This window comes from Emydura macquarii, unplaced genomic scaffold (genome assembly GCF_026122565.2).
Source record: "Emydura macquarii macquarii isolate MOO-44397 ecotype Brisbane River unplaced genomic scaffold, CSIRO-AGI_Emac_v2 contig_1363, whole genome shotgun sequence".
Lineage (NCBI taxonomy): Eukaryota > Metazoa > Chordata > Testudines > Chelidae > Emydura > Emydura macquarii.
In genome coordinates this window covers 10,544,144-10,559,077 of record NW_027131500.1, presented here as the reverse complement: position 1 = coordinate 10,559,077, position 14,934 = coordinate 10,544,144, and the positions used below count along the sequence as shown (strand labels likewise).

The 14,934-nt window shown below is 37.7% G+C and overlaps 1 long non-coding RNA gene across 2 annotated transcripts in view; it reads left to right on the top strand.

Annotated features, from left to right (window-relative positions):
* The window catches only part of LOC137155459 (uncharacterized), an 84,345-nt gene extending 70,981 nt beyond the window's left edge, over positions 1 to 13,364 (top strand). The window contains exons 2-3 of one of the 2 annotated variants that reach the window (XR_010920474.1): positions 8,605 to 8,659; positions 11,781 to 13,364. This is a non-coding gene — a long non-coding RNA (uncharacterized lncRNA). Of the gene's footprint in view, positions 1 to 8,604; positions 8,660 to 8,817; positions 9,215 to 11,780 lie in introns of those variants that run through there. The other variant, XR_010920472.1, reaches the window with a different exon arrangement.
* The last annotated feature ends 1,570 nt before the right edge of the window (positions 13,365 to 14,934 follow it).

Below are 14,934 nucleotides of genomic sequence, written 5' to 3'. Positions count from 1 at the left end.
AAAAATAGTGTTTCCTTTAATTTTGCTGCACGATTAACACTTCACTATATAATATATGAGCAACTTCAGTGACTGATGTGTTCATTACATTTGGTGGCGTATGATAACAAATATATGCATCATAAAATAACACAGAAAAGATGCATTATATAATGCACTCATCACACTTAATTTTTGTATTCTATATAAATACAGTGGCATATATGTGCCTGTCTGAATATTTCATAATTATATATTCCAACTTCAGAAGCTCTTTGCTGAAAGACATGTATGTGCACTTAGTGTTCATGTCTGTTTATACTGAAAATATTTCCAAACAACTGTAATGCAACTTATCTATTAATAGCAAAAAGTCCATTTACGTTGCACTTAAGCAATGTGTGTTATATAAGAATAATGTGTGTCTTTCAGATCTCAAGATTCTAAACATTTTTGTATATAGTTTGAATCAAAATCTATTTGATACCCATTAAGTATGTTTGCACAGTGTTGTTATAGCAGAAGATATATTTTAACTTCAGAAATCTTACCAGTGGCCTCCACAGAGTCAGGCTTGCTAGATCTGAACTTTTAATACTGCAAACAGTAAAGGATTCAAGGTGTATGTTTCCAGAGGGGGGCAGCATTGTATCAAAAAAGAAAAACAAGACAGGAATAGGCAGTTTGTCTGAGCTCTGTGCTTGTAATTAAACTGTTCACTATGAGGGAAGCAGATCGTGTCTCAAATCAGACTAATAAATCTGTGGGTTAATAACACGTTAGTCAGATCAGTATGCCCCATAATCACTGATGTTGATCCATTTATCTCTTTTTACACAGTATATTGATTTAAGCAAGAATTCATCAAAGAAGAACCTTTCATAAAACTCTGCTTGATATTTTATCCTGATGACTATGCTGTTGTTAGTAATTTCCCCAGTAGAATTAACTATTATCGTTATAATTTAAAATATTCTTGAAAGGTCACCTTTTGTGTTTTCGTGGCATTTCTTATTACTGGCTACCTAATGAATTGCAAGAAGAAGGCTGGTGCTACTGAGATTGTAGGTGACTGAATCTGCTGACAAATGACTGCAAAACACAGGCTTCTGGGGCTTGTCTGGCCTTGGTTTCTTCTCTCTCTCACTATTACAGGAATTCTTTTTCCTTCAGTCAGGCAGGTGTTTATGTGCACTTACTTACCTTGTCTCGGAGGGCTCAGACTTCCTTATTTCAGAGGGCCATTGCAGTTGATGGAAAATCATCTTTATTAATTCTGCAGAACAGGGAATATGCAGTATGACAGATTCTGATACACAGTTTAAAAAAAAAAAAGAGGGAGGCAATTATATTGTGTTGAAAATGTATTGCTTCTGATATTTACATGTCAAGGATTTGTAAACTTGTAAAAACTTCCTAAATATATATTTAAAAAAAATATATTATACTAGAAGCTTCTCAATAAAATAGATTGTAGAGCAATTTCAAATGCTGGCACTCACTTTCTACTGAACTATATCCCTCTTACTTTTCTCCAGTTCATAAAAGCTTACTTATATTGTCAATATTTCCATAATATTAAAAATGAGATGGATGCAAACAAGTATTTTTAAGAGTAACTAATGCAACCTCTGTGGTTTCTTTTCTTGTTTCTTTGTGATGGGTGCAAGGGATGGTGTGAGGGGAAACAACCTACTGTTACTTCAGTAGAATTACTAGGTTAAAATTTCCAGACCTGCTGGTTGGCTTCATTTTGTAATGAGAACAATCCAGTCTGAAATGGATGGTGTGGCAATCAGATCAGATGATTTTCATTTTCAGACTTGTACTGCAAGGAAGGATGATCAAAGCCACTGTGAGAATAAATTTGTGACACTATTGCTACTATAAGCCTTTGCTTTCAAATGGCTTAGGCCTCAGCAATAAAATCCTACTTGGACAAGAAATCAGCTAGATGGAGCTACATTTGCATAACTTTCAACATCATATGCACTTGTAAGAAATATAAAATGAGTTTGTGGAAACAGAGATACCATTAAAACAATGAGAGTTCTGTGGCACCTTAAAGACTAACTAATTTATTTGGGCATAAGCTTTCGTGGGCAGAAACTCACTTCACCAGATATCGTTGTGTACAAAGTAAACATGCAGCCATGGAAAATATGGCTCGTGTATGAATGCACAACTTCAATGAACCCCTATCTAAATCATGCTATTTTTGCACAAGATAACAATTTGTACAGAGTGGGTGAAATTGTGATTATAATCAATGGAAAAATCCATTGGCAGGATTTATTATAATCAGACAAATGTAGGGAAATAATAAGTATGGGTAAATAAAACTTGTGGAAATGGTATTCGTGTGAAAAGTCATACCCAATGTGCTCATGCCAATGCCTTGGAAGTCTGTCATGGAATACCATATGACCAATCACTAAACTCAGATATTGCAGCCCAAATATCAAATGCCAAGTGAATACTCATATTGAATAGTACTCAAGCAACCCATATGTTGCAGTTTATTTGCCCAGAGCATTAACTGAGCAGACTCAAATAGTGGCCAGATTCATGAATGTCCTGGTCTGTGGAAGGACAATTCATGAAAAGAAACTAAATGTATTGATGTTGTTGTAATAAGGATCAAGTTTTAGGTAAAGCAATACGAGAGAACGTTTTAAAATCTGTGCAAGATTTAGAAAGTCTGATACGTAGGATCCCCACATGCAGTGGGGAAAATCACATCATGTGCAACCTTTGTGCGACAGGCTCAATGAAAACAGTAATTTACCGTTGCTATTATAAGGAGAATGAGTCAATACATTTGTTTTCTACAGATACACAAACATAGAGGCAAGTCATGCATGAAGTGTATTTTAATCCTTGCAAATTTTATAGCACATTTAAGAGCGATAAAGCCAAATGTATGGTGCAAGGAAGGGACAAAAGCTACAGAAATGCCAGGGAAAGGGGGACTGATATGAACTGTGTAAAAGAAAAAGGTGATGCTTTCCCCCAATATAGCCACATTTGGCTCCTCTGCGGTCATAGGGCATGAGGCCACCTACTTTAGAAGTGAGGGGAAAAACAACTCTACGTGGAATGTGCCATGGAATGTGTACTGTTCAGACACCATTAGACAGGACTGTGTTGCTCAGTTCATTGGGCAGGGATGAAGGAGGTGCAGGAGAAAGGTAGCTTTACACAGTGATGGTTTTTCTCATATTCTGAGGCCATACAAGAGTCCTGGGAAACAGAAAATAGCTGATGGGGGAGATACGTGGGTCATTGGCTTCTATTTAAAGAAAATGAAACTAAACTTGAGAGAACTGGATGCATGCTAATATTCTGTGAAAATCACAAGATAGGTATTAGGCCTGTGCTTTGTCACTGAAATCAGTGGGTGTCTTGGATGCATGAACAATACATGATTGCACTTGCGACGATGCAGTGTATACGTGATTGCTATAAAAAATGTGTACTAATGTGGTCTCAAATCGTACTGCATGGTTATTATGATTTTTGAAATACAAGTAACTTTTTCACATTGGCAAATATATATCTACTTATGCCCTTCACAAGATCCAGCTCTGTGATTTGTACTTGCTAACTTATGTGCCCATTGCTCACTCCTCTCCTTTCTGGATTGCCACACAAAGATATAGTATCAATTAATCAGTTTTCTGAAAACACGAATCTCGTACAGTCATCATCATGCAAATGGAAAATCTCATATACCTCGTGTTACACAATGCACTTATATTGATTTAACAGGTGTTAAGAATTCACGTCTCATGATTTTCTCCATCATCACTTTGTGAACTCATGAAAAATCATTAGTTATGAAAGGCACAAGGCATCAGTCAGACCACATACATTATGCAGACATGTCTGAAAGATTAACGTTCTCCGTTAATGGACTGGTCTATACATTTTTGTTAATTTTTGTCCACATAAAGGCTCAGCCAAAAATTCTTGAAGGAAACCTGTTTGGCTGTTCTTAGTAATAAAAATCTGAAACATGGGACCGATCTGGATGTGTTAAAAGATTTTTTTGTATATGTGCCCAGAATCTTTAAAAATTGATTGTATAGAACAGCAATAAACACTAATGGGTGTGGAAACAGTAGTTCCTTTGTCCTTTTTTAAAATAGTGGATTTCTATTTATAACCAGTGAGCTATTGAACATGTATGTTTGTTCTGATTGTTCAAAATGTTCCCGAAGTTTTATGTATTCAGGTTCACTGCCAATGTCTGATTGATTTATTTCTCAATGAATTTCAGTCCATGAACTAAAATATTTGTCTACTTGGACTTATTTTTTTTAGCCCATAAACTAGAGCAGACTCCGTGCTACTGCATTTTAATCCATGCATTGAATTACTGTTTGCAGAACAAAGATGCTGTGTCAGATTCATCCCTGGTGTAACTCCATTGACATTAGCTATATCTGACTCTGTTAAAGTCAATGAGGGTATACTTGAAGGTGAATTTGACTCAATGGGCCTGATTCTCTCCATTTACACCTGAGAAAAGATGGAGTAACTTGCCACCAACATTAGTGTTCTACAGCCACATTGCCCTATTGGCACAGGTGCAGATGACTTGCATTGGAAAATTGGGCTAAAAAACTAGTGTTTACACAAAAGGAAATTTGCACAAAGCCACATTTTTAGACTGACAGAAAATCATGAATGCAAAGGAGTTTGAGTGAAATATATATCACAACCTAAGCGCAATAAGCCATCCAATTAACCAGTTTCTTGAAGTGTTTTTGTAACAGGCTCGGAAATGTTAAGTAGGTACTGCTCATTCATCGAGGCCACCTAGATATATGAAAAGAGGGAATGGCTCCCTAGAAAGAGGATCTGAGGTGTGGGCTGAGCACACTGGAGGAAGGAATCTACCGGCAACCATGTCTGGGGAAGATAGTTTAAGCCGAACTTTGTTATTTCATTATTAATTTCTGTGTTAAGAAAAAAATAAACTCCAGTTTGGAGATGAGTTTGGACTCCGCATAGAGTGTGGACTATTTTTTAGAGCAGAATGAAAAAGGCATGGGCTCACTGACCCCTTTTGCTTAAACATTCAAAGACAGATGGCATATTTCTCATTTAAAAGCAGATCGCAGCCATAGGAGTTTTTTTCAGGTCTTGTGAGACTTGCGTATGCAAAATCCTATTGTGGTAAAATACTAAAGTTATAGTTAAGGAAACCCACTAAGTGAGGAAATTCAGAGCACAACTCATATCCTTCATTCAGTTTTTGTTTCTTAATCAGGGAGTTTCAGAACAGGGTGATCTTATATATCCTAATATTTTTAGCACTCAAATACAATGGATTTAGGTCAGAATGACGTCTTTACCTGTTAATTTCTTTACTTTTTCTCAGTTTTAGTAAGAGGTGGAACCTTTACATTTTTAATGCATTTTTAAAGATACCATTTGATTTTCTATTTTCTTTATTTGTACTAGAAGCAGAAGTAGTATTGGACACTTCCCTTGACATCATATTCTTTCCATTGCATGAGAAAATAGAACTGAAATGTCAGTGGAATATGGCATGGAAACATCAGATGACATTTTAAAAGCTATTAGAAAGTGAATGATAAGTAGAGAATTTTTCAACAAAATGTTTTCATGTCTGAAAATGACAATCATCAATACCCAAACTTTCCTAGGAACATGCCAATTTCAACAAAACTTTTGTCAGGAAATGTTTCTCAAATATGAATGGAATTTCTGGTCTCCAACATCCCAGATGAGTACCCTAACCACTGGGCTACTGGCTATTCAGTACCAGGGCTCTCGCTTGTCATATATATATTTTGAAAAGTCTTGATTTTATACTAATACAGAACAAATTATGAAACTTCTGAATTGTTTTTCGACTAGACCTAATCACAAGCATTTTGATCACCTTCCAGACTGTGTGTAACATTGCCCCTTCCTGCTTAGCTACCTTGTCTCTGACCATGGTTTTTCTCTACCTTCTTTACTCCACTAATGATGCCAGTCTCATTGCCCTGTTAGTCTGTTTCCACCACAACTCCCTCTCCAGGCCTCCTTCTACACTACCTTTTATGTGTAGAACAGTCGTCATGAGTTGGACTGGAAAATCCACTATGTATTATGTCATAAGAACATAAGAATGGTAATATTGGGTCATCTAGCCCAGTATCCTGTTTTCTGACAGTGACCAATGCCAGGCGCTTCAGAGGGAATGAACAAAATAGGTAATCATCAAGTGATCCATCCCTTTTCACCCATTCCCAGCTTCTGGCAAACAGAGGCTAAGGATACTTCAGAGCATGGTTTTCCATCCCTGCCCATCCTGGCTAATAGCTAATTTCCTACAGCTACTGATGTAATATGATTACAATAAGTGTGTAGTTCTCAAAATCTGACAAGTTGTTTCCATATTTCTAGGTGGCAGGCACTAAAAGCCAGAAAAAAATAAAAATGGTTTGTGCCTTAGGACATAGTACTTGATTATCATAGTGCTAGTCAGCTAAACAAATTTAAACCAAAAATGTATTAAAAATTGAGTTCTGTGCTGACTCTTTATACCCACTGTTGTAAATCTGCTGGGTTTTTATGGCTGAGTTATAAACCGCTAACAAGTGAGGCTGTAACTTGAGCTGTGTGAATATATAAGACAAACTAAAACCATGCAAAACTCAATTAGCTTCAGGTTTTACCAACCAAAACTGAGCTCAGGTTTTCAGACAGGTTTGGTGAGGTTCACAAACCTTTCTGTAACCTGGGCAGATGTTAAGATAAAACTGGGACAAGGTTTTTCACCCATTCCAGGCTATTAATTATTTCCCCAAGTGACCCCATTACAACCGTAGACCCAGGACTCTCTTCTGGACTTGCTGATGAGCTATTTCGCACCTTATTGCTAATACCTGATGTTTGGCTACACTTAAAATGCACTTACTTACACTGGCATCATGACTGTAATTATGCTCAGTTATATGGATATTCTTCCTCCTTGATCATCTTTTTTTTGGCCATTTATCTATTTATTCTGTCAGCTAATTGGAATGAGGTGGAAGAGATTAAATTAATAGTAGCTGGCTCTGCTGGCCAGCCTCAAAATTAGGTCTCAGGAGTTGTTCCACTGACTTCAGTGGCCATTGATTCAGGCCTAAAATGATTAGCCCTTGAACAAGATTTTGTTCCAGTCACAAAATCTGAAGCTCTAAACATTAAGTGAACTCAATATTTCTTAATTGTAAGCTCTTTAAGTTGAGACATATCTTCCTTCGTCTCTGTATAATGTCTAGCACAATGAGGTTCATTCCTGATTTTGGCCTTGGGATGCTACCAAACCAGAAATAATAAATAATGTAGCTCTTTGTCTTACACCAATGTCCTATTCTGACACCAGCATTGCTGCTCTGCTAAGCTGCAGTAGATACCCAGGGCTTTGCAGGTTGGCTTCCCAGTGGAGGAGACATGGAGTCAGGATATATTCTGAGTGTCATTTGTTTCTCTCTCTCTCTCTCTCTCACACACACACACACACGTATGTTCTGGAACAGAGGTCATCAAACAGCATGTAGGGCATTCCCTTCTTTCTGGAGTCTGCCAGCACCAATGCAGACAGCAACTTTGCCTCAAGAATTTGACTCTAATCAGAGACCAAGGCAGAGAGAGAACTCCCTTGTTGCTTACACAGCTCCCTTTCCAAGGTCCACTACCTCTACAGAAAACATTATATAACAGCACACTAACAGCACAACTCGACTTCTCAAGGCTGAACATTTGTTCGCTGGCTAAGAAAATTAAATTTGGAAGACTATGTGGAACACTGCCACCTGGTGAAACTTCCCATAATTACAGCAGCCATTAAATGTGTGTTTATTTTATTATGCATTTTTTCTATACATCTATAAAAACTAAAGTGTGCTGCTCTGATATCTGACCTTCTCTTTCCTCTGTTATCTTGATTGACCCTCCCTGATGGCAATGTATCTACCTTCAGAAATCTTTAAAAGACCAACAGAAACCTAAATCAGTGGCAGTCCTTGTACCATATCACTATGTGGTTCTGAGACCTCACTTAGTTGATTCTAACTTAATAACATTTCTGAAAGTTAGAAAAAAAGTGTAATAGTTGAACAATACTCACATTGTTCTAAAAAAAATAAAGTGGATCAGAAAATGCACATATAACAAATTTAATGTGCAGGAATGGGAAATAACAAATGATTAGCTAGCTAAAAGCATCTGTTTTAAACTGCAATATACTGGATTCCTAAACTGATATCTTAGCAAGAGTGTCATTATGTAAAGGCCATCAGAAGTTTATTTTCTTAGTATTTCATTTTTATTGGTGTAGATTTGGGGGGAAAAAAAAAAAGATGAACACCCTACTACAAAAGACTTTATTGAGTTCATTGCAAAAAGTGCAGCTCTTTGTCTGAAAGGATGTAATTTCTATTTGGGAGTTTTAAAAGTATTAAATTAATAAGAAATTCAGGGGAAATTGAAGGCTCTTTATATGCTTATCTAAAAGTATCCTGCCCACTATGCTGATGTATCATTTGAGGAAGTGAGTTTTTATAGAAATGATGTAATGCCAGCATTTCTTACTGTCACTTTAACACTCTTTCTCAGAATACATCCATGAATGGACAGGAGTGTGAGAAGTGACATGATGACACCCATGCAGGTAAGCAAAATAGATTTGGTGGGACTCTGCAGGGGTAGATGCCCCTTAAGCATTCATGTAAGTGTACTTAGTGCTGGATTGGCAGTCATGGAGACTGGGGTAGATCCTCAGATGGTGTAAATTCAGATCTGCTCCTGAAGTCATATTCTTTTCCAAAGACAGGTGCAATCACAAGCAGTGGCAATGCAAGCTTCCTCACACTGTCCACATTTACCAAGTGCCTTATCTCCTGACATAAAGAGACCTCCTCCTGGGGTAGAGGAAAAATATTCTCCATGCCCTCTGTAGTCCTTGGCCAATGAAGACTGCCAAAAAGGATGATTTCAAGCACTTTCATTGTTCAGGATGAAGCTTTATATTGAAGTAATTTCCATACGTTATATACAAGTCAGACTAATAATCCATCTTTTCAAGATGTATTCGGGGCACTGTTAGTCTAAGAATTCCAGCTGAACCAATTGCATAGTTGTATCTCTAGAATTGCCTATCTCTGTTCAGTTTGCATAAGAATAAAATGTTAATAGGAGTTTAAATTGCCTGAATAAAGACTGCAAGACCTAAGTTGATTAAATAGTTTCATAACAAAAAAAAACAAAAAAGAATGATCAAAATAAAAGGAAAAGAGACCATAGAAGTAATTACAAGAATGATAAAGATCATAAATAATGCAGGGTTCCAGACTGGTTTTCCCTGCTCTGAATGAAAGGGAGAATTAACATCATAAACAACAGTAGCCATTGACAATGATCAGGTATGGCATGATAGAATTAAGTTAATTATCTTTATTTTTTAATAAATCTATGTTCCTGTGGGAATTAGGTGCTTTTGAAATCCCATTTGGCAGCTGTTTGCCTCTTTAAGGCACCTCAATACCTTTAAAAATTTGGCCTAGCTTCAGCAATAAAGAAGGAAGGGGATGGATAGGCAAGGTGCAAGTACATATCCTTCCTTTCTAACTCACCTAATCTGTTAGGAAACAGAGGGGACACCCTCTGATCCTATCCTATTTATACTGATTGAAAGAATGTATAATGGTAATGAACTTAATGCCATGGTCCAGCAAATACTTGAAGCCAATGGAACTACTCATGTGCTTAGAGTTAAGCACGTTCATAAGTGCTTTGCTGGATCCAGGCTTATATTTTTCAGCTTTGTTTCCTGAGGAATCATCCATCACCTGTCTTAATACCCTTTTCATATCTATGAAAACCACAGGCAGTGGTTGGTGGTTCCTTTTTCTGGAGCTCTTAGACGCTAAATCTGACATCAGTGGTATTATTTCCTGCCCCAAAACCGCAATGGCTCTTCAGCAGAACAGACTGATTCTGTGTTGTCCTCTCTGATAACTTTATTGTGAGTATCATGATATTTGGTATTTGTTTTAAGGCCCAGCTCTTGGGAACAAGTTAATACATCAGAATTTCAGCTTTCATTTATAAAAAAGGCATGGCTCTAATCCTCATTGCTGCAAAAAAAGCCTGAAAACACAAATTGAGTGCACCCTGAAGGCTCAGAAGACAAATAAAAATACCTCAATGTTGATTAATTTTTAAATCTCATGATTTCCACTTATGATTTTATAGGGCTTGACTCATGATTTTTGGATGCTTGGGGATGGCAGTGCTGACAATCATCTGCCTGGATCTCAAGAAATCTGTGCGCTTAGGGGCAGATCACATTGTCTTGTGCACAGGGTGGGGACAGTCCATTTTGCTGATGGAGGAAACTCCATGAGTTGATACCTAAAGAACTACAAATCCCCCATATATACATACCTTGCAATGTGGAGAATTTGGCCAACAGTTGTTTACCTGCCTCTTCAAAATATGTTTAAACTCTTGGTCTGCACACATTGGAAACATTTTCCTCAGATGCACGGGAGTATTTTACTGCTTGTGTGTAACTCAGTGTATGTCACCAGCGTACATAGAGGTGTTTACATAGTTTAAATGTCACATTTCATGAAGTGTTGGGCACTGTCCACTGTCTTGTCTTTTTTAATGGTGGTATTGACAAACAAGAAGAGCCTTTATCCTCCTCAGTCTCCCATTTCTTTGTTCTTTGACGATGTGGTTAAGTATAAGACAGCACCTGTTTCTTGAGCCCAGCTAGACTTGGTCTCTACTTCATACCTCAGCTGCTGTACTTTCATTTTCATCTTGCTGACTGGTATATCTTCTATGAGGGTGCAAATTATTTCTTCCCTGTGGATAAAACTCTTGATGTATTTTAAGTAGCACTTAGAAGCATTAGGCTGTGTTCTGTTGTTTTGAGTTTGTCACTTCTCATGTGTCCTTTCCTTTTCCTCTCCAAAGTGCAGGAACATGGTCTAGTGACTCTAGTACATTACAGGTATTGTCAGTGCAGATGAAAGTCATCTCGCTAACAATGTTCACAAGAATGAGCAGAGAGAAAACAATCAGTGCTAAACATAAACACTTTTGTGGCAAAGCTTTCTGCATATTATTTTTTAAAGTCTAATTGCTGCACTTCACATCCACCAGATGTTTCTAACCCCCGTGCCAGAGTCCCATTTGATGCCTATTACAGCTATTAATGAAGGGGAAAGAGTTACTAAGCAACTTACTTATTGGATTAATTATTTACAACAACAATTTCATAATGCCATGCATGTGTTGTGTAGAAGCAGCGTAAACCAGCTTTGCAAGACATATGCTGAAGTGCACCCAGGTATCTGAGAGCAAGAGCAGATCCATAGGATGCAATTTTCAAAATGCACTCTTAAAATTTTGCTGGTCAGTTTTGTGTGCACAAATCCTGCCTTTGCATTTTCACACTGGAAAGTTGGATAACCTACTCCCCAATTCGATGTTAATTTTAATGTGAAAACAGATTTTCTGAATACACATTATGCACAAAATTGTGGGAACAATTTTACAACTGGAGTGGAAGCCAGTTGAAAATTTGAAAATGTAGCCCTTAGTGGGCAAGCACAGTAGATGCAGTACACATATCAATAGACCCTAAACAAAGAAAAAATACTGAATTCAGCCCCAATTTTATACCATGTAAATAATCCAAGAATTCCAGTTGTCCTTGATGTAAACTGTAATACATTATAACTGTCACTTACTTTGATTTATTATTTGTTTTGCCATAGTGCCTAGGAACTCCAGTCTTGGATTGGGACCATATTGTGCACAGAACAAAAAGACAGTTCCCACCTCCCCCCACAAAAAGCTGCCAAGTGTAAGACCAGGGCCAACAGATACAGAGAGATGGGAGTACACGGAAACATTGACACAAGACAGACACGGGCTGCAGGGAGGAGGATAACATACAAGAGAGTAAACTCATCATGTCAATTCTATGATTTTTTTTTGGGGGGGTGGATTTACTTTGGAGGGGAAGAGAAGAGAAGGGGAGAGGGTGAGGCGTGAAGAGGGTAAGAGGTGCACGTGAGGAGATAACGAGGGAGGAAGAGGACAGGATAAGGGGAGGTTTGGTGCAAACAGCAAATCAGCATAGTGTAGAAACAGAACAATTTTCCGTTTTGACTGGAATGTCCAGAGGTCCCTGCTTTGGTTACTTCTGTTCCTAGGCTGAACTCTATGGCTGGCTCCTCTGCAGATTTTCCACAAGCCCCATGGTGAAGGAGAATTGCTTGATAGTTCTCAAGGGCTCCAAGCTCCATTACAATCTTTTGGTTAAAAAGAAGTGTGTTTTGTAAAATTCCACTAAGAAAAATATTTGTTGTAAGGTAATGTAAAGTTGCCTTGTTTTATATCCTATGCAGCACTGGAAATTTTGCATGCAATTGATTACAAAAAAAAAAAAAAGAAAACAACAAAAATAGTTGTGCTGATAATCCGTTCAGCTAGTGCTTCTTATGTAATCATTGTATTAATAAATTAGACTGTGTTAGAAGAACCTTCTCTGATTACTTATTATTGGAAGACTAAAAGCCAGGAGAATAGTGAAGCAGAGAGCAGCTAGGAAAGCAATTGCCAGTTGTTAGTTAAAAGAATTGCAGTAATGATATTATCTACAACTACTGACTCTGCACAATTATTCATAACATTACTCTGAAAATGAAGAGGAAAATATGAAAGGGGAGGTAAAGCATGTTCTAGTTATTAAAGCAAAGACTGGGAGTTAATGGATTGTTGTTCCCATTTTCAGCTCTGCCATAGACTTAATGTATATCCATGGATAAGCCATGTAATCATTCTGTGTCACAGTTTCCCTCTCAGTAAACTAAGAATAATATTTATCAGGTAAGGGTGCTGTGAGGTTTAATTCATGAATGTTTCTAAAACACATTCTGATTTTAAGATGGAAGAGAGAAGTTTTATTTGTTTATTGCTTCTTAGTCAATAATTTGTGGTTAAATAAAGTGGTTATGGATTCAGTTAAATAATGTAAACTATTCAAGATTCAGTACGAGATCTCTGTGTACCCCCCCGAATAATAGGAGGAGAGCTCCGTTATTGCAGACACTCCACTTGGAAAGCATTGTGTTGTGCCTGAGTTATACAAGGCTTTGAGAACAGTGTTTAATACTGCATATTATGTGCTGCAATACCGTAGGACTAAGGGTTGAGACAAACATTGCACGTCAACTGCAATTACCATAAGATGTGCCTTGCTTTTGACAGTTTGTATCACATTTAACCTTTCCATAAGTCTACTTTTGTCTTTCTGTGTTAATGTACATGCAATAAATGCACTTACTGTACATTGACTCACGTATGCAAGTCTTGTTCTCTATATACTTTTATCAAAGTCATATCCCAATCACTTTTTACTAGTAAGGATCCAATAAAAACATTTTAGAAGCTGGGTAAACTTTCATACCATTGTAATGGCACTAGTAACCTATTTGCTTCCAAAGGTGAGCCACAGTCCTAAAGGGATTTAATTTAACTTATCAAATTAGCAATAAGTTTCTCAGCAGCCGCTATCTGTGGTCTGTTACAAGAAGGACTCTTGGGTTGAGGTGCTCGCTGGTGATGAAGCTATGCTCTTGTCATTAAGGCTGCCCCTTTGTATCTGGCTGTGGCACTTTGACATGCATGCCTCCTTTGAAGACCTCGCTCCATTTTGCCAATATACTATAGGAGCAATATTACTGCAGCTACCCCTTTTCATTGTCTGCAGATGCATCAAACAAAGAGAACAGAGCATAGACGGAAGTTGCCCTTAAGACACAATATATTAAATATGATGGTCAGGAGAAATTTGAAATATGAAACCAGTGGGAATGCAATAAACTTTCAGCTCAAAGCTAAAAGGTCACTGCACATATGACAAGGAAAATACACACATATGGTGTGCTGTTTATTAACAGTGTGAGTTACAAAATAAGTGCCTAACTTTGGATATCTGGCCAATCATAACTACATGCACATATTTGCATGAGCCTAGTTTATGCACACATACAGCCATTGTGCCTGCACAAATCAGGTATTTGCTTGCACATGGCCACCCAGGTGCCTACATACCTTACTTCTGGAAAGACAAGGTGGGCGGGGTAATAATTTTTTATTGGACCAACTTCTGGTTGGTGAGAGACACAAGCAGTTGGGCTTACACAGAGCTCTTCTTCAGGTCTGGGAAACTTAGGGCAGGTCTACATTGTTTCACTGTGCTTCTGCCCCTGGCCCCGTTCCAGGCCCCGGCCACAGCTCCAGCTCCTGGGGTGGTGGTGGCATGGGTATCACTGCTCTAAGCTGATGGGAGCGAGCTTTTCCATTGGCTTACTCCATTTCTGTGAGAGGTGGTAGCTATGTCAGTGGAAGAAACTCTCCTGTTGACATAGCACTATCTACATGGGGATTTAAGGTTGGTATAACTATGTTGTTCTGGAGTGTGGGTTTTTCACACCTCTGAGCAATGTAGTTATATTGAAGTAAGAGTGTAGGGTAGACCTGGCCTAACTCAAGAGTGTCACAACTAAATACAAGGTGGAACAGATTGTTTAGCATGAATAGTTTACACATATTTCAAAGGACCATTTAAGGTGAAGTGATCTGTTAACACCTTTTAGTCATAGAGAGGAAAGGAAGGTGGTGGGGGGAAGCAACGGGAAGGGTAATTGTTAGTGGATTATATATAGTTGTAATAAGGCCATAAATTATTTTTCCCTTAAGTCTATTTTTGTCTGTATTAATGTACACACAATAATACACTTACTGTACATTGACTCATGCATACAAGATCTAGTGCAAGTCTTGTATTTTCTATATATGCTATTATCAAAGTCATATCACAATCATTTTTTACTAGCAAGGGTTGAATGAAGACATTTCAGA